At 37.5% G+C, this 24854-nt stretch overlaps 1 protein-coding gene across 5 annotated transcripts in view; it reads right to left on the bottom strand.

Moving 5' to 3' along the window:
* The window catches only part of LRRC4C (leucine rich repeat containing 4C), a 249513-nt gene that overhangs the window by 64270 nt on the left and 160389 nt on the right, over positions 1-24854 (bottom strand). The gene's annotated exons all lie outside the window — the stretch shown is intronic.

Consider the following 24854-nt stretch of genomic DNA (forward strand, 5'->3'; position numbering starts at 1 on the left):
AGTATACAGCTAATCAGTTAAAAATAACAGATGCTTTCCTGGCTCTAAGTTGTTCATAAAATAATTACCTATCTCCCTGCTAATAATGATGTTTTCAATAACTTTCAAAAAATAAATGTAACTGATCATGATGAAAACTTACACACTGACAGATAGATTATGTGTGATTGGTCACATAGGTCATATATTATGGTGGTTCAGAATGGATGATCCAGCTTTAACAGATGGAAACAGGCTAGAAAAGTCTCTTAATGTCTTCGGGAAAAGCAACTGGGGCTTTAGACTTGGAAAGGACTTCAAAATCCTTTTCTTTCCTCTAAAAAGAATGTGATTTGGAAATCACCTCCAATTTAAAATTATTTCTGTTCCTTCAGAAGGATCAAAAGAGAATAGTTACATCACCATGTCCTGAGCCGCACCCAGAGCAGTGTGGGCAGCAGGGCGAGGGGGGGATTCTGCCCCTCTGCCTCGCTCTGTGAGACCCCCCTGCAGGGCTGGGTCCAGCTCTGGGGGCACCAACAGCAGAAGGACACGGACCTGCTCGAGCGGGGCCAGAGGAGGCCATGAAGATGATCGGGGGGCTGGAGCACCCCTCTGTGAGGACAGGCTGAGAGAGTTGGGGGGTTCAGCTGGAGAAGAGAAGGCTCTGGGGAGACCTTAGAGTGGCCTCCCAGGGCTGAAAGGGGCTACAGGAAAGGGAGGAGGGACTCTTGATCAGGGGGTGTAAGGATAGGACAAGGAGTAATGGTTTGAAACTGAAGGGGAATAGATTTCGATGAGATATAAGGAAGAAATTCTTCCCTGTGAGAGGGGTGAGGCCTTTGCACAGGTTTCCCAGAGCAGCTGTGGCTGCCCCCTCCCTGGAAGGGTTCAAGGCCAGGCTGGACGGGGCTTTGGGCAACCTGAGCTGGTGGAAGGTGTCCCCGTGTCAGGGGGGTGGAACTAGATGGTCTTTAAGTGTCTTCCAACCCAAACTATTCTATGATCTCTACCAAGGAAGTTTGCTTTCTTCCTTTTATACTGATTATCACGATGTGAAAAATGCTATCAGTCCCAACTCAATACCCCAGTTTTCCAAAACTGTCAAAACCAGATTAATGTAAAAAAAGTATGCATACAAGCATAATGAAACAAACTGATAGAAAATGGCACAAGCATAGCCAAAGGCAGAGCTGACAGTTTTGAAAATACTACCTTCAGTATCTACCCAGCTTTATGAGTCCTCATTAAGATATATGGCTTCAACTTGTAAATTTTTCTCCCCCCAATATGCAGTGCTCTTAAAAAATAGGCATTTTCAGATTGTAAATTCAGAATAAAATAAATTTAGTATCTAGTAGACCTTGTAACGTCTCCTAGCAGACTTGGAGTTTGCAAACAGCTTATCTGTTTCAGCCTTTTAGAAATTTTTGCAAGCAGTATTTTACCACCCAGAATATTAATTTGTATTGTCTGTGAATGACAGCTGTACCTGAATTATCTATACATTAACGCTCCCTTTTTTGACTGCCAATTAAGAACTGCAATACTTGCAGGAATGTTCTCTTTTTCTTTTTTTCCTATTTTTTTCCTACACATATTTAGTATACGTTTTTAGATCCAGTGGAATGCATGTGTAATAATCAATGAAAGTTCTGCTGCAAATAGTGATAGAATCTGGGATACCCACACACATGCTAGGAAATGAAGGGGTGCAAGCATTTTTCTTCTGAAGATAATTAGAATATTTGCAAGGAAATAGGGAAACTCAAATCAATTCCTGTTTCACCCTGACAGGCTGAACTTCAGCTCTTTCAGAAAAGAATTCTATTTGCTAGACTTCATGAGCCTGAAGCAGAGCCACCTTTGTTAGCTATGTAAAATTTCTGGGGCTAGAGGGAAAAGAAAGAGCACAAGAGTTGGCAATCCATCTTTGAAAAGGTAGTACTGGGTTGAAATTCCTTTATTTAGGATTAATACTTTTGCAATGAGACCATATAAATGGTACAAAGCATTCAAGATCAGTAACGCAAAGCTGGTCTTGAAATCAGTTCTAGTTTATATTAGACATTGTTCACAAAAGTATTTCAAAGAACTGAAACTATCTATGGATACTAGGTACACTATATTGATTAGTATCCTAGAACACACCCTGGAAAACAACACTTGTGTTCTCCTGAACATCCTATTCAAATCATGGATACCTTTTGAACAGAGTTCAAGAGATTCAAACTCAATTAAACCTACAGTAGACAAATTCCCTGCTTTTTATTCTTGGTAGCCGAGTCATACTTTGAGAAGGATGAAGAGAAGACTTCTGTGAGCTCTACCATATCTTTAGTGAAAAGACTTCCTGAAAAGACTGTTATAAATATTACCTGAATGATTATAGGCTATAAGCTTCATCACTTTTTCAGATCGTATCCGAACTTTCATAACATTTCCTATGAAAGGCTATTCTTATCCAAGATTAGGAAAAGGAAAAAAGAAAGAAAAAATAATCACACCTTGTGTGACTGCAGTTGTACAGGAACTCAAGGGCCAATGTCTCTGTGGAACAGGTAATTGTGCTGTAGACCTGCTGAACTTGTCTTGCAGTAATGAACACAGGACCAGGGGACAGAGTTCAGAACACCGAGTATGAAATAAAATCTGGACCACGTTTTACGCTCGTATTCAGTAAGAGAAGAAAATCCACAATAGCTCTACTGAAGTCTTGAGTGCAAAGAATAAGAATAAAAGAATGCATCTAGGAACAAAAAGTTATGGAACTTTCCAAACCATTCAAGCCAGTAATTCAAATGACAACCTACATGCAGCAAAATTTCAGCAAGGTATCAAAGTATTAGAGAAGGAATCTGATTTCTGCTATAAAAATATCTCTATAAATGTGAAATTTAAAACCAAAAAAACCCCATGATTTTCCCCTTTTTTTCAAATGTTCTCCAAAAATAGAATTTATTCCTTGGCTGAGATCCAGTAGAATGAGGCCAAGTTTCAACTCAGGAAGCAGATTTTTGCATCCAAGCAATTAAAAACCCCTAAAAACCACAAACCCAACAAATTATGTTGCTATCAGACTTCAGAAATGGAAGTTCAGAGAAAATCATGTTTGTGACACATATTTGTCTAACATTGGTTTCAGTGGCCAAGAGAACTTTTAAATTCTCTCAGGAAGAATTTCAAACCTCTTCTCTTCAGGTCATCCTCCACATCTGCCCTGATACATTTTACCCAGTCTATGGCCCAGAACTCACAAACCAGTGAGTTACAGCAACTAAGCTCCTGACACAATCACATGGAGAGAGTGATTCCAACATATTCAGCTCACCATCTACTCTCTTGGTAGATGTTCCAAGTTATTATCTCCAAAGTCTGCATTTTCCTAAATCTAGACCATGCAGTGATGTCATTAGGTGAAAACTCATATTCTGCTGACTTGCTCGTTGAGAGAGTAGCTGGAATAATTGAAACGCATATCCCTAAACTACGACAGAATCCCAATTTTAAATGACATTCAGGATTATTATTTTTTGTCACTGCCAAGAAGTTTAACACAATTTATGATAGCTTGGAAATGTCAATGCTGTTGCATTTTTATTTATTAGAAAATCAACATTAAGCAAACTAAAGGAAATGGACATATAGTTCTGGAAACTAGTTCAAGAATGAGATAGAAACTTGCAATCCACTTAATTTCTATGCTAAAAGAATAACCAGTACAGAGTAAGAATACCTCATTTACAGACATTCGTTCAATTCTTCGCTTATCAGCCTAAGGTAGTCAAGAGAAATGCCATTATACAAAAATCATGTTTGCTCCAGTAGCAAAGGGAATGAGAACAGAACATTTTATAAATACTTCCAAGGAATTGATAAGGGATGACTGTAGTTATCTGCATCAGAGGCATAGACAAGAAGCTCCTCAGCCATTGCTAATGCCATAAGCTACCCAATCATTCCATCTATGATGACACCCAGAGGAAAATACTTTGGAGCTAAACCTTTTTTTTTTTTTCTTTTTTTTTTTTTTTTTTTTTTGACATATGCCATACTCCACATACTTCCAAAACATACATCATGAGAGTTTAGAAGTCCCTCCTAAATATGCTGCTGCTAAATAGATTCTAAGGAACTGCTGAATGAATTGATGTACTCGTAAGTCATTTAATTCCTATCTGCTAACTTCTCTCAAAGGCTTGGAGTTGCTGGTATTTAGAAAATTTATTTTACTTCAGGTGAAAGAGTTCTCTGCTTTTGTAAAAGGAAGATGCAAGTTCTATACTGTATCTTCCTTCAGTTACAGGTGATCACGGTCAGCAGCACACTAACAAATGTAACTTCCCTGAGCAGTCACAAATATGCCAAAAAGTACAGCATGCCTGGACTATTAGCTCGACTGACTTTTTCTATGCGTGAATGACATTTTCAGAAATGAAGTAATTATTGAGTTAGTCCACGGACTTACTGCTTTTTTGTGTCACACGTACAGGTATTGGTTCCTATATCCATCCAAAGAAATATGCATAGCACACAAAGATTTTGCTATACTGCAGCCAAAGCAGGGTTATTTAAGCAAATGAAAATGTCTCCTTAAGAGCTGGTTTCTTTCTGCGCTCGTTCGCATCAGAGAGAAATAGAGCTAATGCTACGGTCTTATGGGTGCTTTATGAATTCTGACAAACCAAACGAGGTTTGTCAGGAGAGGCTCTAGGCAGCATGGAACTGCTGCAATTTTACATCTCATTGATTTCCAGAATGGGAATTGAAAACAGTTCTCTGCTTTCCACATGATACCAAAAATACTGCTGCAGACCTCAGAAAAATATGCAGGTCCTCCAGCAGAGGGAAAATGAGGAAACACAACTTAGTATAGCATTGTTTCCTCATGAATTTGAGTCAGGCCCATCTGACCTTTATGAAGGTTAATAATAAAGCAATAAGGTGACACGCAGTAAAACATGTCATTCTGTGAGCAGTTCTGCAATAGGTTACAGGGAACAAAAGGGCAGTTCAGTGTCCTGAGGCTTTGGGGATACACTTATTTTGTGGTAAGTGCACCCCCTATATTGCTGGCATTACACAGACTATGCAGGAATGCACATGTCGAAACAAGCAATATTAAAAGAACAAGGACCTAACAAAGCTGGTAAGAAAATTAAGATTTATTATTACTGTCACACTGCCTCAGCCATTGACTGGTTTGATGTTCTGTTTTCTATTAAATGTTCAGGTGACTAATTATTTTTATAGCTATTCTACGAAAACCTCAAGTCTTTCCTCTTCCCACATCTTCAGTGACTTGTTTTTGCTGGATCCAGCAGTCCCCATCCACAGAATGTTACCGTTTTATAAGGGATGGACTCACATTCTAAGCACAGCAAAACAACCCCAAACCACACAGAATAATCTATAGTGACAGCAGAAGAAGTCTGTTCTACTCGGAGATTGCAAGTGACATATGCAGTACCATGTGCTAAGCAAGCTGTGATAGTCACTAACCCTTTGAGGTGCCTAGCAACCTTCAGTAGCATTCAGTGGGAAGCTAAGTTTTTCAGTACTCCACAGAATTAAATTCATAATAAAAGTGTTTATTCAAGGTCAATCCTAGCACTCCTCAGTGCTCCCTAAAATCAGGTAGATTAAAGCATACTTAGCACAAAAGAAAAGCAAATTCTTGGCTACTTATGGCAATCGCAGCGTTGAAACCAATTTAATTTAAAGTGGAAATCTCTGTGTTAAAAATAATGTCAGTTTTGTAGACAGTCTGATGAACTGGTCACCAAACTGGCAATCAGAAGATCAAAGTTCTGAATTTCATCATGCCTTTCTGATATTTTAACTATATTGTATCCCTATACATATACCTATACCAATTCTGTGCATGTACAATCAATTCAGATACATTTTTAACGCATATACCATAAAAGCCCGTTATAACAGGCAAACATAATCAATGGAGATTGAAACAATACAAAAATTAAAAATCAAGTTTCAGCAAGCTAATGACATCTGTGTCACTCCTACCAGGAATATTCAGTCACAGGAAGTCGGATGAAAAAATTAAATATAAGCAACTCCCAGTGACTCCCATTAGAACATACTGGAATCAGGTAAAACTAGGTCTGCATGACAAAGAAAGCAGCCAATTGAAAAACGAACCAAAACTCAAATGACTCTTAAATACTAGCAAGCAGCCAATAAGAAACAAGCTATTGGATATGTGAGGGTAACTGGTAGTTTGATCAGCAGCAGAATAGAGAAATCTAGGAAAAGATCCCTCTCCCACCCCAAAGGCAGCTTTTGAGAACTTGCAAATAACTGCTCCCTGCCTGAGAAGGGTATGATAAAAGCAACAGTCCACTTAAAAATTCAGTAAGTAATCTCATCCATCATCTTAAGGACACAAAAATACAAGAATAAATTTGGGTTAAAAAAATATCCTCTTGGATTTCTTGATCCTGTGATATAAAGCAAGACAAAGAGCAAGTTTAAGGCCCAGAGAAATATAGTGATGGGCCAAGCCTCCTGATTCCAGTTGAAAAAGCAATTTCTTAAAGTTAAGAACAAAAGTAATCTGCTAGCCAAAACCAGCAAGCATTTGCTTTTTCCATAATAATAAAAATCTCATTCACAATACACGGTGTGGTGTGCACAATGACATCCATGACAACCATTGTCACTTACTGGTTATTGGTCTGCTGGAGAAGCAGTAATTCCAACTGTAACACTAATGGAATAATTATCATCCTTGGGTTACGTATATATTATGTTAGTAACCTATCACCTACTACTTCATGCTTTAGAAAATAGCCCATTATAAATTTATGGCAACACTGAACACACAAAACATGCTTTTCTATGACATTCTTTATTTTTCTACATGGCATATATGTATATAAACTAAAACTTATAATGCCAACAAGTTGTGAGACACAGAAGATTTAAAAGAAAAAAAAAACAAAGGAAATAAAAGAATACTTTAAAAATTTTAATTAATTCTGACAGTTTCTAACACCAGTTACGAGTTTTAGGTTGGCTATTGTTCACTGTAACTGACCAAATATACTCATGTCTTCAGCTGTTCCAGATGGTCGTCAGCTGCCACGAAATGCCTGACCTGATGATAATGGTCACTGTGAGTTCCATAAAGAAAACACGGAAATTTGGGCCATAGTAGTTTCATTACTATAGTGCTCACACAGAGCAGTCTGTTGGAATATCACAGAACGGCTGAGGTTGGAAGGGACATCTGGAAGTTATCTGGTTCAAACCCCCTGCTCAAGACCCCAGCTTGAGGGACCCCAGGCCCTGCACTGGAGTAGTTCCTCCCCAGGGGCAGGACTTTGCATTTCCCCTTGCTGAACTTCAGGAGGTTCCCATCAACCCATTTCTCCAGCCTTTCAAGGTCCCTCTGGATGGCAGCACAACACTCTGAAAATGCATACATAACACATTCTTGGGTCACTTCTTCAATACACCGCTGATTTGGTTTCTTATGTTTTCTGTGAAATGCAAAAAATAGTAACACCTTGTCCTTCTTTTGCAATTTAATGAATAGACAACATAGATGTTATGCTATTTTTTAGCAGAGACTGAATTTGTTGTTCCCTTCTGGAAAGTATCTATCACATTACATATACTGCTACACAAAAAACACAGCAGCTTAAGCCCATTAGTCTCACAATGAATACTCTTCATGTGAACACGTAAAATCATGATTGTATAAAAAAATGTGATATAATAAATGAAATATCTCTAAACTTAACTTGGTGCTATAATCCAAATCTGAGGGTCTAAAGGGCTGAATTATAACCAAATGGTGGTTTTGTTTATTTTGGTTGGTTGGGATTTTTTAAAAAATAAATTAAGACACTTTTTTAACTTCTGCATTTGGTTTCTCAGTGATGGAAACCTTATGGACTGAACTTTAGGGTTACTGAACTCCCAGTGAGTTCACAGTTAGGTATCATCAGCATTTTGTAAATTCAGACTGCAGGAATTTAAACTTGGTTACTCATACACCAACACATCCAACGCGGACCATTAAAAAACCTGTAGGGCAATCCACTCCTTTAAAAAAGGATTTGATATTTTTAACCAACTTCTAAGAAGTTGCATATCATAATTAGTGAACACCTATAAAATATTTCATAAAGGGAATTCTACAGAACTGCAAAGTTTTATGCTGTTACCCACATTATTTTTATCTAATTTAATCAAAATTAAATAAAACAGGGATGAAACTTCAGAAGTTTTAACTTTTAAATAAACATACATTCCTAATACAGATATACCAAATCTCATTTATGCTGCATTAATGTCAGTCTCACTTGAGAAGAAACTGTGTAGAAGAATGTTTTTAAGCTAATTGACAAAAACGCAAATTTTTTTCAAATTTTTGCCTTCAGGGCAGAGGAAGACCAAATAACTGTCGCTTGCCCCTTCTCTTTTCCTCTGACAAGGAGCAATTGTCTCTGAGGAAGAGGCACTGTCAGTCACCACAGCCTTGGTCATGTATATTTCCTGCACCAGAAGGAATATTGGATCAAAACAGTATTGGATGACCAAGAAATTTTGCAGGTGTACTTCACATTAACCTAGTCCATCATTTTCACCATGTACCCTACATGAGTCTGATGCAATCATGGGTGCAGAATCACCCTAAATCTAGTGATCTTGTAACCAAAATGATAATGACAAGCAGGTTATTCAGAGATGGAAGAGTGATAAGAAAAACTTATTTTAGGAGGACAGATTAATTCAATGTGGCTGAATTTTAAAAAAATGGATTTCATGAACATCTGAAATTATAGATCTTGAGGAAGAAAATCTTAATTTAGCATAGTGCAGGGAGAATGAAACTCCAAGAAAATAGCAATAGTATAAAATGAAGGTAATAAGCTGAATAGTAGCAAAACATTTCATGAGACTGAAATCTATCCAATAGAGACACAGTTCTTTAAGGCAAGAACATTTGAAAATAGACAAAGCGTGAGACAGCAAGAAACCATGGAAGGCTAAATCACCTATATTTGCCTTTTTTGCCTCTGAGTTTACTTCTTCTAGTCAATCATTCTGGAGCACCACTACATTTTAACACCTCTTTCTTTTGTCTTCTTTCGCCTTTCCCTTCCTTTTAAAAGCTCTATCAAAATAGACATGACCTCATTTCCCTTTCTTTTCCTTCTGCATTAAAGGAAGAATTTGTATAATCACTATGTTTACCCTGATGTTTTCATATTTGATTCTTTATATCTGAAAGCCTATTTTAAGCAACAATTGAACACAGTGTTTAACAGTCCTCCTTTAAATTGTAGCTTGCTGTAGCCACATGATATTTACAAGGTCACCTCTCACAATAGTATCTTGGTGACCTTATAAAAAAAAAACAGATGAATGGATGAAGAAAGATTTGGGCTGGAGAAAACACTAAGTATCATGACTATTTAACACATCCCTACATCCACATAAAGAGTTCATTCACAAAGAGTAGGCTAAGGCTCTTCCAAAGTAAGTGAAATGCCTACAAGCCTGCAAGCATTTTACAGAAATATTGAATGCTAGCACAAGTCTAGAAAGTAGGACTCAAAAGTCTTTGATGCCAGAAGAAAATAAATACTTATCTCGCCTTGTTTCAAAAAAATTAGAAAATATTTTACTTTACTGGGTAACAGTATTTTAAATACCAGGAATATCTGTTATCTGCAAATCTTTGCTGAAATGCTCTGTATCTGCGAAAGGGGAAGTGTAGTGAATTTCTAGGATTTTATTAGTCATATTCCTATTTTTTTCAATGTTTTTTTTTCAAACACTTTCAAATGTCAAAGGCAAAGAGAGAAAAACTACAAAGATAGTCACTGATATTCTAATACTTCATTTTCTGTCAATACCCGCTAATATGTAAATTTTCCATTAACGGTATCCCTCTCAAAACTCTTATGAATTTTTTATATTATAATTTGTTTCAATACTAAGATCCTTGTCTACTTTCAGAGTCTTTTGCAACAAGTGTCTGGAATATAAGATTTTTGTATCAGTCTCTTCAACACAGTTACTATTACACTCAGTCTTAACAAATGGGAATTTCATGTCATTCGGTAGAATGTCAAAGATTTTGGTTTCAATGAAATAAATGAAAAATCAAATAATGAAATTATTTTTACATTTTGTTCAGTTTGCCTAACTCGCATTTTACTTGTGGTCTGTAATAAAACAGTTAATTGAGGGTCTATCTAAGAGCCTCTACTGTCTTTTGATGGAGTTATGTGCAACAGAAATATGTAAATTACATAATCAGTTTTTTAACTGACATAATGGTGACTGGTGTGTAAGAGCAGGATCTTTTAATGGATAAAAATCTGTTCACACTTGTTTCTGCATACACAACCAAATATGAGGCATAATTCAAGCTTTTTTTCTTAATTCTCAGGAACTCTTATCCTCTGTCCCATTTCAACTCCAGGAAAATAATATTTTTTTTGATTGATAGTCTGAAAGTTTGAAAGATTTAAACGGATCTATTTCACTCTCTTTCTTACACACTTTACAAAATTGATGTTAATTGCTGCATAATCTGGTAAAAATCAACAATTGGCAGGCTGCACTCAAGACACACTTGAGAATGGAATAGCAGGAGGCTTGAATATCTGTGACTGAGCTGCATAGTGTCCGTGGGGAAAAGAAGATGTGATAGAAAGGGTTTATGGTACTAACAAAGTACCAAATAAATAATGTGTAGTGCTACAAACTCATGGCCAACTAACACTTTGTGCCATAGGAACATCCACAGAGCAGGAACTCTGGAAGGAAGAACTTAGAAATAGTATTTTATCTGTGTATCCCTGAAAGGATATATGTACTGAACTAAGCTTGGGAAAAAAATCACACAGAATACTACTAGTCTCCATTAAACACTAATCTTGTTTGAATTCTAAGAAGATTTTATTTGGTTTTGATTTATTTGGTTTTGATTATTTGTAATACAATGAAAGGAAACTTTGAAATTAAGTCATTTCAAGCAGAAAAAAACCCAACCACAATATTTTTATTTCTTTCTGATAAACGTGAAGAAGTGTTTCTTAAAAATTTAAACTAGTCACAGAATTTGATATGAAATTAGTAAATGTTTTATTCAGCTCTGATCTGTACATTTTTTCTGTTGGGGGGGGAAGGGAGAGGAAGAAACAATTAATATCTTCTAGCTATAGCATGTACCTGCTTATGACATTTCAACCAAAGCAAAATCACTCACTCTTTCAAAAATAAATTCTGACATACTAGGCTAGATGAGCTAGATTCTGTTGTGTGATAAAAGCTTTGCTGCTGTTCCTTCCAGTGCAGCCCAGCTCACTTCTGAAAAACTCTTGAGCCAAAAGCTTGAAGAACATACAGAAAACTTTAGAGGCACCAGTTATATTTCCTGATGCTTTCCATGCCTAATCCAACAAAACCTGATACATCCACAAAACAGAATTTTGTGGAAAGTACAGCAAGACAGAACTTATGTGAGAGTTCATATTAAGAGATAGAAACCATACTTTACCTGAAGATACAAAGAATGAGTCAGGTAAGGCAGTCTACCATAGTTGAGTAGAATTTTGTGGTTTTCTTGGTAATTCACATAACCCTTATCACCTCTTGGGAAAGGTATTGTGAAATAAGTGAGTGATTGCCTCAGAAAAACAAATTTTTTAGCCTAATTTTTCTCAAAGGCTCAGTCATTTGTCAGGGACAGTTAAATAAGCAATTATTCCCTCCACCCAGGCTCATGCTGGGGTAATTATAGGAACCATAATGCACAGTGATATTTTATGCCTATTATGTATGGATCAAGGAAGATTTTTTTTCTGAAAATGCCATACTTTATTCTAGGAAAAAGATGTTCTACTCTCTCTACAGAACACAGAGGACATTTTAAAAAGCTGTTTTACATTAAGTCCCAACTTGGTAATCTTTCTTTTTTTGGTCGGGTGATTCTCAGCATGTTCAAGCAGCCAAGAGCCAGTCCTCAGAGTGAAATACGTGAGTGGCAAAACTGGAGTCACAATACAAACTTAGCCTTGCTCTAATAAACATAAGGACCCAAAGAAGAACCACAGCAGCAGAGCACCCTTCATTTGGATCCTTCTGCTGCCACGTCCTGGGCCTTAGAACTCAACTCCTGCCAAGAGCTGGAGGATACCAACAATAAATGCCATTGATGCTATGCTTACTGTTAGAATGGTCAGTCATGTCAAAATACGGAATATGTCTATCACACATCCAAGTGATTCTACTAAGCAACATAGAGAAAATAATACATTAAAAAATCACAGATCTTTTTGTTTAGTGAAAAGGTGAAGTGAATTCTAATTTACTGAATCTAGAAAGAAGTAATCTAAACCCAGAACCATACCTTCAAATGCCACTATTTATTTCATCTACAGGAATATGAGGATTCTGAGAAACTTAGGGACCTGCAGAAATATCTTGAAGTGCAACAAATGCAAACGTCTGCAACCACCATGGCTCAATACAGGTTGAGATCTGACAGGGCGAGCAGGGTTATACCAGATGACAGGTTGAACACAAGCACTTCCACTCAACACCGCCCACCGTTACTGCAAGTTCGACAAAGCACATACTGGATTGTTACGAGCCCAGTGGCCAGCACACGAAGAGAAGTTACTAACTGCTGTTCTCTATCTGACACCACTGAGGCTGCACCTAAAATACTGCACTGAGTTTGGGGCCCCAGATTTCAAGAAGGATGTGGAGAAACTGAAGAGGTGTCAGAGGAAGGCTACAAAGAGTGTCAGGGTCTAGTGCACGTTTCTAGGACGAGAGGTTGAGGACGTAGGGCTGGGCTGGGCTGGCATAGAGGAGGTTAAGGGGTGATGCTCTGTTGGCAGCCTACAGTCATTTAAGGGGGTTTAAAAAAATGACCACAACAAATTCTTTCTAGGAGTGACAGATCAAAAAAGGGGCAACAGCCAAAAATTACAGGACTGTATTAAAGACTGGACATTAGGAAAAAACTTCTCTGTTAGAAGGGGGATGCAGCACAGGAGCAAGAGGGGCTGTGGAACATCTGTTCTTGAGAGATTTCACAACTAAAGTAGACAAAGCAAGGCCTAATTTGATGCAGTGCTGGTGACAGCCCCACTTCAGGCAGACAAATTGTCTTGATGATTTCCAGTGGTCCCTTCCAACCAGTATTTTCCTGATTCTACAAAGTTCTAACAGTAGAAACACTTGCACGGACATATTCACAATATTTTCTCTTAAATACACAATAAACCAATTAATAACTTAAAATAGGCAAAAATTAAATAAGTAGAAGTGTAACAATTTTACGTAGTTTGAAAGGTCTTTTTAGACACTCTTGGAAAAAACATCCAGAAATCTTAGAAAAAGAAGGAGAAAAAAAAAATTTTTGTTATAAATTTCCAACTTACAGAAACAGATAAAGGGGGGGAAAATAAACAGATGGATGTTTTTACATAGGCATGGATCTACTTTTATAGGTGTCATAAACTAAATTTTATATTTTATATTATCCGGTATTATTCACAATAATTAGAAGTTATAAAACAATAACCACTGTCTGAAAAGAACAGAATGCTTAGTTCTAAGACCATTTTCGTTTGTTTAATAATCTTTCCCAAGGGCCTAAAAGGTGCTGAACAACTACAGCCTCTAATGGCTTTGTAATCCAATTTTGCACTTAGCTTATTATAGCAACTTGTATTTCTCTTCTATGGCTCAGTCCCGCATGGTAGAGAGATCTAGTCCTGATCCAGTAAAGCATCCTGAATCCTGCAGGTCATATCCAGATCACAAAGTCTCTAGATATTTCGTTTTCAGTAAGGATGATAAAAGAAGCGAGTAGAAGAAAGAGTCTCAACACTGCTTCCTAGCACAAAAGGAAGCTGAAAAAAAGGCTTATGTAAAGGAGGTAGTAAGATGAACAGATTGCAATAAATTGTTTTCCTTATGGATGAAGGCAATGTCTGAGTTGGAACTGTAACTAAATCACAATTCCCTTCCTGGGATCCTTCTTGGATATTACTTCCCCTACTGAAGGAGCTGAACAACTGTTCAGTCTAGCTTTTAATTTACTCCCATCTGTATTGTCAAGTCATGCACAATAAAATAATTTGAATTTTCAAGCTGGGTTATTCATCTGGGTATGAGTTTTATGTCATGAACTATTTATATTCTTTAATACACTTTGTTGCTTTTATAAAGATATTTAAGTTACATTATTTTAAGTGTATTTCTTTTTTGTTTCTAACTCCATTTGTTACTAATTAACAATAGGTTCTAGCCAAATAATGATATATAATATTGACAATACGTGTAACAGCAGTACTAAATTTTGCTGTGCTTATACTGCCCTACACAGAAGCAAGCATAAAATGTTTGCCTTTTAGGAAAAGGACACCATTTAATTCACTATCTCTGAGTTACTGCATCTTGATGACTGCAGAACTTCTTCAGTCTATTTTTTCAGTACAACCACTCAGAACAGTAGTAGAAGCTATGGGGAAAAAATTACAGAAAATGACAACTTTTTCTAAGAGTTAACACTGTATTAAATGCCTTCGGAAGAGGAGGGAGGAAAGGGGGAAATGGTTCTTTTAATGTGTCAGGGCTCTCTATTTGGACTTAGATAGGATCTAATGCATTCACATGAACAATAACAATTACTCAATGACTTTTGATTTAACTTTCTTGGCCAGCTCTGGAACACTGCAAAAGAAATCCAGCTGTTTCTTTGCACATTTGCTATTAAATGGTACTATATTTTGCTCAGAGCAAAGCAGAGAGTTACTAACATAGCAAGTCAGCTACTATGCATGTTCTCTGTGATCTTAGCAAAATTAAAGTAGATTTCATAAAAGAATCAGGTAAGGAATAAAGATAAAACACAGCATTGGAATGTTGTGCATCACTCATTCTTACACAGCAGACCTGGACTTAGTGTACACATGTTGTGTATGTATAGATGGGATCTAGCAATAAATACAATTGCAGAGTTAAGCTAAACTGCATTTATCAGTCCTATTTAATCAGCGTTTGCATAGTCTGTACCATAGGACCACAAAGTGATCATCCCTCTTCTAGTCTATTCAAGCACACTGACGTATCATCTAGCAACATAATCTCTGAAAAGGCAAACGTAAAACCAAGGTACACTAATTCTTTTTTCTCTGAAAGACAGGTCTGATGAAATACATGTTTTACTTCATGTTAGGAGACAACATTTTTTAATGGTGTTGCAGGAGCCGATGTCCATGAGAACTGCAGCTATTGAGATTCTTTGACAAAGGCAGACTATGTCTATAAACGTGTTCAGATATAGGTTTAGTTGTCCTACTCAAAAGATCTGAAGTTCAAAGGCTTCAGTTTATACCTTCTGATATCACAGATAACGGTGGTAGGCAATTTCCATGTCTTCTGGAATACTAGGGTTGAAGAAACTAGAAATACAAAGCCTGTAAAATTTTAATTGATGATTCTTTGTCCCAAGGCATTAATAACTGTGTATCCTTGTTCTCTGAAGAGAATTGAATTCAGTTTGTCACTTTTTCCTTTGAGTCATGGTACATAACAACTGTCTCTCATTTACTCACATCTCATTCACATTTATTCAAGAAGAATGAAATGAACTAAGAATAGCAACTTACACTGTTTGGGTAAGTTTACTGGTAGCATGAGGCAAAATACAATTATTTTTAAAAGGAAATTTACATTTTAAAAAATAATTCCTTTTTAATTTCAACTCTCACAAAACATTGTAGATTAGGATTTTACATGTCTACTTTGGCACCAACTTTTTGAGGGATGAGAAATGTTCAATTTAACTTATTTTCCTTCTGTTAACAGGAGCTTACTTCCTTCTAAAGAAGGCTGATGTGCTGATCGCATTTCAATGCAAGAATGTATCACTAATTAGGGTCAGCATTTTCCATTCGCTTCTGTTATATTTAGGCAATACGGCAATACGTGTTCCGAAGATTGTTCTAGTTTTTCACCCATATTTAGAAAAAGTATTGTGTACCATGGTGAGATAGTCTGATTCCTGCCAGATATGAACAAAAAGGCAACACAACGTTTGATAATTTTAGTTATAATGGTACCATTCAGTGGAATCAGAGTCATGCAATTCTATGTTTTCACACCATTCTGAAGTTGTGGTAGGATACTAATTTCTTGGCATTGCAACACAATTATTTTCATTTATGGACTCAGAGCATGGAGGGAAATATGCCATGCTAAAATCTGAAGCATTCCTTTAGCTTTCTACTTTCAGTCCACTGTTGCACATACACTGTTACCATAATAATGGAACTCCTCTATTATTACAGAAGAGGCAAATCAGATGGATTTGAAAAATCAATGAATACTGTCAAAGATTTTTGGATGAAAAGTAAAGGAAGGGAGTATAAAGTGTCGGAGAGTCATGTCTGAAGCAGACCTGCTTTGTGGAATGCAAACCAAAGCAAACCGCAAAAAAAGAGTACTATCTTGTTCTCTTCATCAGATGGAGCTTATGCGGATAACTCTTCACACCCACCAGAAAAATAAAGAAAAATACAGTATGTTTGGGAGATGGAGTGTCAACAATTTTCTTTAAATTCCTAGACAGTCATGGGTCTGACTCATCCACTTTACTCAGTTTAATAAAATATGGCCCCATGGGAGTAGCCTGTTGAAAAATTCACCATAACTACCTTCTGCCTCCAATGTGAGAAATTAATTCTGAGCATGTGGATGATTTCTCCTTTATTTGGTTAATTAACTGTTGACATACCTCTATGTAATTTCTACCCTTATCATTCTGGCAACATGGAATTCAATCAATGCACAAAACTGATAAGTAATTCTGAATTAATGTAAACTTTTTCCAGAACTTCTTTTAAAAGAGGATGAAGCAATGCTAAGGGGGGGGGGAAAAGGAATAACAGAAGTGAATAATTATGAGATCAATAAACAATTAAGCAATGCACTGAACTTATTCAAAGCACCTTTCAAAACAAAAAGACAAAGACTCCATGTTAAACACAATTTTTAAAAGATACTTAATGTGCCAAGCAAAGGCAAGCATGCTGGTGATATTGATTTAGGTGTCTCAATTGTGCTGTTACTGTCACATACAGTGCTGAACAGAAAAAAAAAAAAAAAAAGAACAAAAATTTTAAAAAAAAGAAGGAAACTAGCACTACATTTTTCCCTACTACTCATTTGATTGAATTTAATTTTACTGAATTTGTGACTTAGCAGCAGTGATTCACGTACAGGAACAGTAACACTGGAAACTGCGATAGGAACCTTAAATTCAGCCAAAGATCTGCTCTTGAAAAGCCCTTCCGAAATAAATAATTTTTACTCATCTGAGTGTTTCTAATTCAGTAGGAGACATGCCTTCATATGCAAACTCATAGCAACTGACAATGTGAGAAATCAAGACATCATCAAGGCCTTTGGTTGTGCTGGGGAGGGGGGTCCTAGGGGCAGGTTGGTCACAGTAAATTGTCCTTATTTGTGAATTTCACTTTCCTCCTGAGCCTCTGAATCTCTTGACATCTGAGTCACATTTCAAATTCCACATACTCTCCCAGGCTCTCTATCTGCTCATTTGCAGAGGAGGAAGGAGATGAGTGTCTGCATAAGTAGAGGGTAGGTTGAAAGGAGATGATCGGATATCAGAAAATTCATTACTGTTTCAAAAACAATACATAACACCAGCTGCTGACTTTATACCTTTCCACACATGTTTGCAATGACTAGATAAACAACTTCAACATAAGAGAAGCAAAGCAAGTATTGTCATGACTAAATACCTCCCACAAAATTTAAGCTTTTGTGATTAGCTACTGCATCAGTTCCTAGCCTGTAGCGCAGCCAAAGTTATTACAGCCACTTGCAGATATATATTATACTTGGCAACTAGCTGTCTAGATCTTTGACACTGAATTGGTCCTAACCTTCCAGTAAGACAAAGAAATCAGTTCCCTCATTTCAAGGAAAAAAAGGAAATCTATATATTTATGGGGCACTAAAGAAACCTTTCATCCAACAGTGGGAAATGGTTCATCTACTAAATGTACAAAACAACACATCAAGAATTCAAGTGGAAACAACCAAAGTTGTGAATTATGACAAAAAGAGCTTTATTGCTTTAAAGCTTGTGAACTACTGCAACACTAACAGAGTAGGTAAAAGTTCACTGTGTCCAGAGAAAAGAGAGTTTGGGTGCTGTGCTTTTCAACCATTCCAGTGTATAAATTGAAAATAAACTAACTATCATTTCAGTGTAAAATACGTAAAAACCTGAATTTTTTTTTTTTTCATTTAAGTGTAAAATATGTAAAAACCTTCTTACTCACTTGGTTAGAGCTAGAGTATCAAAGTAGTATTTGGATAAGCTCTCGTTTGCAAGTATTTACTCTTAAGAGTAAGAATTGGTAGGCTTGTGTTCTTGTTTAACTTTAAGGAAGGAATTGTTTGTTCAATTCAATTTATGCCTGAGGTAAAATAAGTCAGGAGGAAAAAAATCACTAAGAATCTGAATATAAAACAGCAGCATCATGAAATTGCTGGCAGATCACAGAATTCTTAAGAGTGGAAGAATAAGAAAGAAGTTTTTCACCTATGAATCTAGAATTGTATCACTAATAGAAAATTTAAAGATAAAAGATGTACATATTCTTTTGTTTTCTTCTCCTACTCTGCACTGAAACAGTGTTTTATGTATGGTGATACTAATTGCAATGAAAATTGTTCTTACAAAATGCTTTTTATTCAAGGACCTTTCATGCAAGCAAAAGCTTAAGTTCACAAAACCTCTTCTTAAATCCCACTCCCACTTCTTAAATTATATTAAACTGTTTTGCTGTCTGAATTCTTGCAAATAAAGAGTTCTGGCTGTATAAATTGTGGAAGGATCTGTCCTGCAATATGCAAAATTTAATTAAATAATATAAATAAAAATTAAATAAAAAACTTAATCTCTTAAGTTACAGAGAGGTAAAATGGAGCACATAGAGTCTGTGTGATTTGTTTCAGACAATGATTCAGAGGACCCAAAGATCAGAGTCAAGGAACCTCTAGTGGTGACCACTACAGTACACAAGACTGTCCATTCTATTATATTTAAATGTATTTCTTAATTACATTTTCCCTTTAAAAGGTGTAATTTGAAATTATAGAGAGGGCAAGACGTGGTACAAGAGCTGATATTTTTTCTTGTCTTTGCAAGGTGGGTGATATATTCATTACTTGTTTTAAAAAAAACCCAACTTATTCATTCTTAAACCTTTCGCAAAGCAGTTACTTTTTACCCAGCTGTCATTTAATCAATGCTACAGTTCTTCTGAGATCTACATGACTAATGTGTGGAGATTTCTGTCCACCTCCTACGCAGAGAGATATATGGAAGCAGGTGTTTTGCTAAATATATTAAAAAAAATACTATTTCCCTGCAATTTTTATGTAATGCAACCACCTGTGCAAAGAATCGTCACTTGAATATGTCGTAAGGCCAAACAGACTACCAAACTTTCAAGGGCAATCTACCCTCTCAAACACACATACATACTCTTATATGAATATATAGCTTTAGTAGTGAAAGTAGTTCAGCTCATACCAGTGAAATTAATCTGACAGCTCCTCCTGTACGTTTTTGCTCAATATAGAATTTGTTTTAGTTTCAGTGAGGCTTTATTCTGGTCCATAGCTCCATCTGCATGGAAAAGCTGGCAAGAACAGCAATGTATCATGCAAGTTTTTAACTTTTCATTAAAGAGAGCTAGAGAAATGCTTAGAAACGGGCAACTGTTAAGTTTTCCTTCAGTCCTCAGACACCTCTCCCAGTTGCCATGATCATTCAATGGTAGTCCTAGTCTTTGAGAGACCTTTGGCACAAAGGTCTTTTCGGAAGCTCTGCACGAGAAAAATTGCTTCTGAACTCTGCTGCCACTGGGATGGGATGAGCTACTGACAGACAACATCCAACAGAAACTCTAGGAGTCAAAGAGTGAGGAGCAGCCCAGCCAAAGTTAGTTTTCCCAGTAATCAAACTGAATCCATGCTGGTCTCTGACCAACATGAACCTCTGACAAGGGCAGGTGGGGAAGGGTCTGGGAGAGAGAATAAAGAAAAGGACCATCCCACACAGTGTCTGCTAGATTTAGGCTTTGTTTTTCCAACTCCCAAATGGTTACCTATTGTAATAAGTTAATGGAAGGATAATGCAAAATTTGAGCTACACTTAAATAATTTTTATTTGATTTTAAATGTAAAGAATGAAACGCATAAAGCATGCACAAGAAAATGAAGTATAGGGAAGGGAAGGGTGCCTCATGAAATTACAAAACGCTGCAGGAGCTAAAAATACAAACAAAAACATTTTAAGAAAATTATCCCAGGTGATCACTTTAGTAGGATTTCAATAGTAGGGGAAGTTATTGACTTCTGTGGAACCTGCAAGGGAGGACTAAGGGACACGTTAACCTCCTTCCCTGAAAATCCATGACCACAGTATATGGATCAAACATGTGGAATAACGAGTGAGGATTAAGGTAGGGTATGAATTTTCAAAACGCTGATTACTACACTGACTCCCCAAACAGACATTCTTAGTCAGTATTAACAGCATGTGAGATCATTTACTTTGTTTTTATAAACCCTGCAAAAGTAAGATTGTCTAACCAAAGCACAGAAAAGGGTGCAAAAAGGAGCACAGTATAGAGTAGCAAGGTCAGAAGTATAACCTCACTCTGAACTTCCTAAACTTGGATACATTGGAAAGGTCAGCAGGCTTTCTGTGGTCTCTGTAGTACTGAAAAGGGCTGACTTCCTCTGCAAAGGATTCAAGTTCCCACTATCTTGCATACAGCCATTTCCAACTATGTTAAGACAGCATAAAATACTACACTTTCAATTTTGCATTGTCTGAATTCCAACGTCACTCAGAGATTAATGACAATACAAACCCCAAGGAGAGCGACACCTAAGTCTTAGTTTTCCTTTGGATACACTGACACAGTTACTCTGAACAGCATCTCATGAAGCCACATCACTAGAAGAATATGTCTTATTACTCATTATTACTCATTCAGTGACAGCTTATACATTAATGAGGAGATAATTAAATTATCAAAGAATATACCACTGTTTTACATTTTCATTAGCTGCAGTTGATATATACAGCATGGGTGGAGAGCAGTAAGAAATGTAAGGAAGGTTAAAGATGAAAAAGGAAGTATGATTGTTACAACATTCACTTCAAAATACATCTCATGCCCAGTGGTATTGCTGAAGCATCACAGACAGAGAATGCACTCTGAAGGCACTAATTAGGTCAAGAGCTTCTAAGACTTGCAATTTTGGTAAGCTATACAGAAACAGTGAAAGAAGTAAGAACTGGGTATCTCAGGGCATAGAATCTCTTAATTTATCATAGAATCACAGAATGGTTTGGGTTGGAAGGGACCTTAAAGGTCATCTAGTTCCACCCCCCTGCCATGGGCAGGGCCACCTTCCACTAGCCCAGGTTGCCCAAAGCCCCGTCCAACCTGGCCTTGAACCCTGCCAGGGAGGGGGCAGCCACAGCTGCTCTGGGCAGCCTGTGCCAGGGCCTCACCCCCCTCACAGGGGAGAATTTCTTCTTACATCTCATTTAAATCTACCACTGACAGTTTAAAACTGTTACCCCTCATCCTATCCCTACAGTCCCTGATCAAAAGTCCCTCCCCTTTTATCCTGTAGGCCCCCTTAAAGTACTTTAAGTCTCCCCGGAGCCTTCTCTTCTCCAGGCTGAAACCCCCCAGCTCTCTCGGCCTGTCCTCACAGGGGGGTGCTCCAGCCCCACAATCATCTTTGTGGCCTCCTCTGGACCCTCTCGAGCAGGTCCATGTCCTTCTGCTGGTGCCCCCAGAGCTGGACCCAGCACTGCAGGGGGGTCTCATGAGAGCAGAGCGGAGGGGCAGAATCTCCCCCTCGCCCTGCTGCCCACACTGCTCTGGATGCAGCCCAGCACACGGGTGGCTTTCTGGGCTGTGAGCGCACATTGCTGGCTCACGGTCAGTTTTCCATCCACTGATACCCCCAAGTCCTTCTCCTTGGGGCTGCTCTCAATCCACTCATGGCTCAGCCTGTGTTTGTGCTTGGGATTGCCCTGACCCATGTGCAGGACCTTGCCCTTGGCCTTGTTGAACTCCATGAGGTTTGCACGGTCCCACCTCTCCAGCCTGTCCAGGTCCCTCTGGATGGCACATCCCTTCCCTCCAGCGTGTCGACCGCACCACACAGCATGGTGTTACTAGGAAAGTTGCTGAGGGTGCACTCAATCCTACTGTCCATGATGTCAAAAAAGATGTTAACCAGCATCAGTCCCAACACTGACCCCTGAGGCATGCCACTTGTCACTGATCTCCACTTGGACACTGAGTCATTGACCACAACTCTTTCAGTGTGACCATCCTTTTTTTTTTTTTTTTTTTTTTTTTTTACTGCCACAAAGGAGCAGATTACCCAAAACTTTATTTGGCCTTCTGTTAGCAATCTCAGAAGAGAGGGAATGATGGACTGAGTAATGAAATCCTTTGGGGTGTTGTGTGTATTGCAAACTACAGGTGTGTGTTAATGACAGGATTGGAAGCTTGGTTATGAATGCCCAGACTACATTCCTTTTACCTGCAGAATCAGAGGCTGAGGGTACAGGGACCTCAGAACCATCTACTCTGCCCTTTTGAATTTTACAATAAACAAAGCAAAATAATGTGTGCTTCACTATAATAGTCTTCCACAAAGACATCCAACCTGTGTACCTGGACTGTGAGAGAGAAAACAAAACTTCTCCAAGCAATTTTAAAAATGTTAAACTATTTTCACAAAAAAAAAAAATCTCTAAAAACCTTAATTTCTAATCTGAATTTTTGAGGTCTCAGCTTCCAACTATTGCTGCTTCTTAGAATTTTATTTGCTATATTAGAAAGCATTCAAACATCTATTTTTTCTCTCATAAACAAATCACATCAGTTCTCAATGGACTAAAATTTGAGCACTGAATTTTTCCTTTTTTTTAGCACTGAGTATTTTTGTGTCTCTCTTCAACATAATTTTCAAAACGTAGGCAAATTGAAATGTAAACAGTATTCCAGTTTTCCCACTGACATTGTTAAAATCACTATTCTACTTCTCTACTTATTTATCCAACGGTACAACATAGTCCACTGTCACTGTGGGAGTTCATATGGAATTTCTTGCTTGTTATGATCTCAAATCCTTTTCATGCTTGCTTTTACAGACAAATGTCCCTCATTTTGAAGGTATATCCTGTGTCTGTCTTTCTTATACATAATATTTTACATACAGTATCCCTCTGCATGCCTGTCTTATTTATCATGCTGATGATACTGTTGCAAGGAAAAACTCAATTCATATGATTTAAATCACATCACTACAACCAACAACATTTAATTAACCGGCACTCACTGCCAGATCAAGATCAGCAATACAACAGATAAACCACAATACTAGATACTTGAAAAATGACAATAAACACCTAAAAACTTCTAAACACTCCTATATAAATAATTCCCCAGAGTAATATCACTCTGATATTCTCACAGGCCATGTGAGTTCCAAGCACATCCCTACTTCTGGGAGTGCAGGCTCCCCTACTTGCTCACTCCTCTTCTCCAGACATGGGTGACCCAGCTCTGTATGGTCCCACACTCTCTCTAATGCACAGACTGGGCAGAAAACCCTCACCGTTCACACGTGTGCCCACAAAGTGTGGGTGCCTGCTTGTTGCACACTCTGTAGTCACTCCATGAGCTGGGTGCTGGCTCCTCACACTACCCAGTGCAGGGGTAGCTCTGTCAGATCAAGCCAAAGGTTACAATGAAATGGGGCAACGTCTGGCAATGTCAAACAAGGCTTTTTGTTCTGTTTCTCTCACCTGCCCAGCCACACATAAAAAGTTTCATCCTTCTTTTATACTTTTTACAAGCTTTGCTTCAGAAGTTTTTGTGTCATTTTGTTTTAGCTTGGTTTAAATTCTCCTCTTTAACATTATCAGTTTGGGGAAATTCCCTCTCAGCTCAGTTATTCACAAAGTTTACCGTCAGATAGCACCCTAACAGCCATTCTTATCTAGGTCATTTTGCCAACTGTGGGCCCTACACTTATGTTAAGTGTCATTTTCTGTCAATGATCTGTCTAGATCATTGATAGAAACATTGCAAAAAGAGTTACAACACCTGTATAACCCATTCAAACATATTTCCCCACAACACCCAGTTTTAAACATCTGACCAGTACTTACTTCTAAGCTACTTAAGTATCCTATGTAGTTCAAAGTTTAAGTGCACTATATTTTCATGGTAACTTCTATCTACCAACCTAAGAGTCACGTTGCTTACTTGATAGAAAATACTTCCCATGATACCATGCTATTGCCATTAAACATTTCTGCTGCCTTAATTCTCTGTTAGCTGAATCCTGTGTGGGATTTTCTATTATTTTGTCTAAAATAGATATCGGAATGAACGCTCAATGATTACCAAGTTCATGGCACTTATATCTAGAAAACATTTCAATGATCCATGCTCTGGAGTACTCTTCAGAAAAGTATAAGAGGACTATTGATTTAAGAATATTTATCCTTAATAGAGGTTTTCCAATATCCTTTCTCTTGCTTTTTGTTTTCATGATAAGAATATTTAATCATTATTTTTCCAGATACAGAATAGAAATATTAATTGAATAACTGTCAGTTCTGCATCACTATTGCAAATAACTCGTCATAGGATGTCTTCAATGAAAGCAGCAATCATAGAAGAGCAATAGTCCCTCATTTCTGGTATATTCTAAGCCCA

This window comes from Athene noctua, chromosome 6 (assembly GCF_965140245.1).
Source record: "Athene noctua chromosome 6, bAthNoc1.hap1.1, whole genome shotgun sequence".
Lineage (NCBI taxonomy): Eukaryota > Metazoa > Chordata > Aves > Strigiformes > Strigidae > Athene > Athene noctua.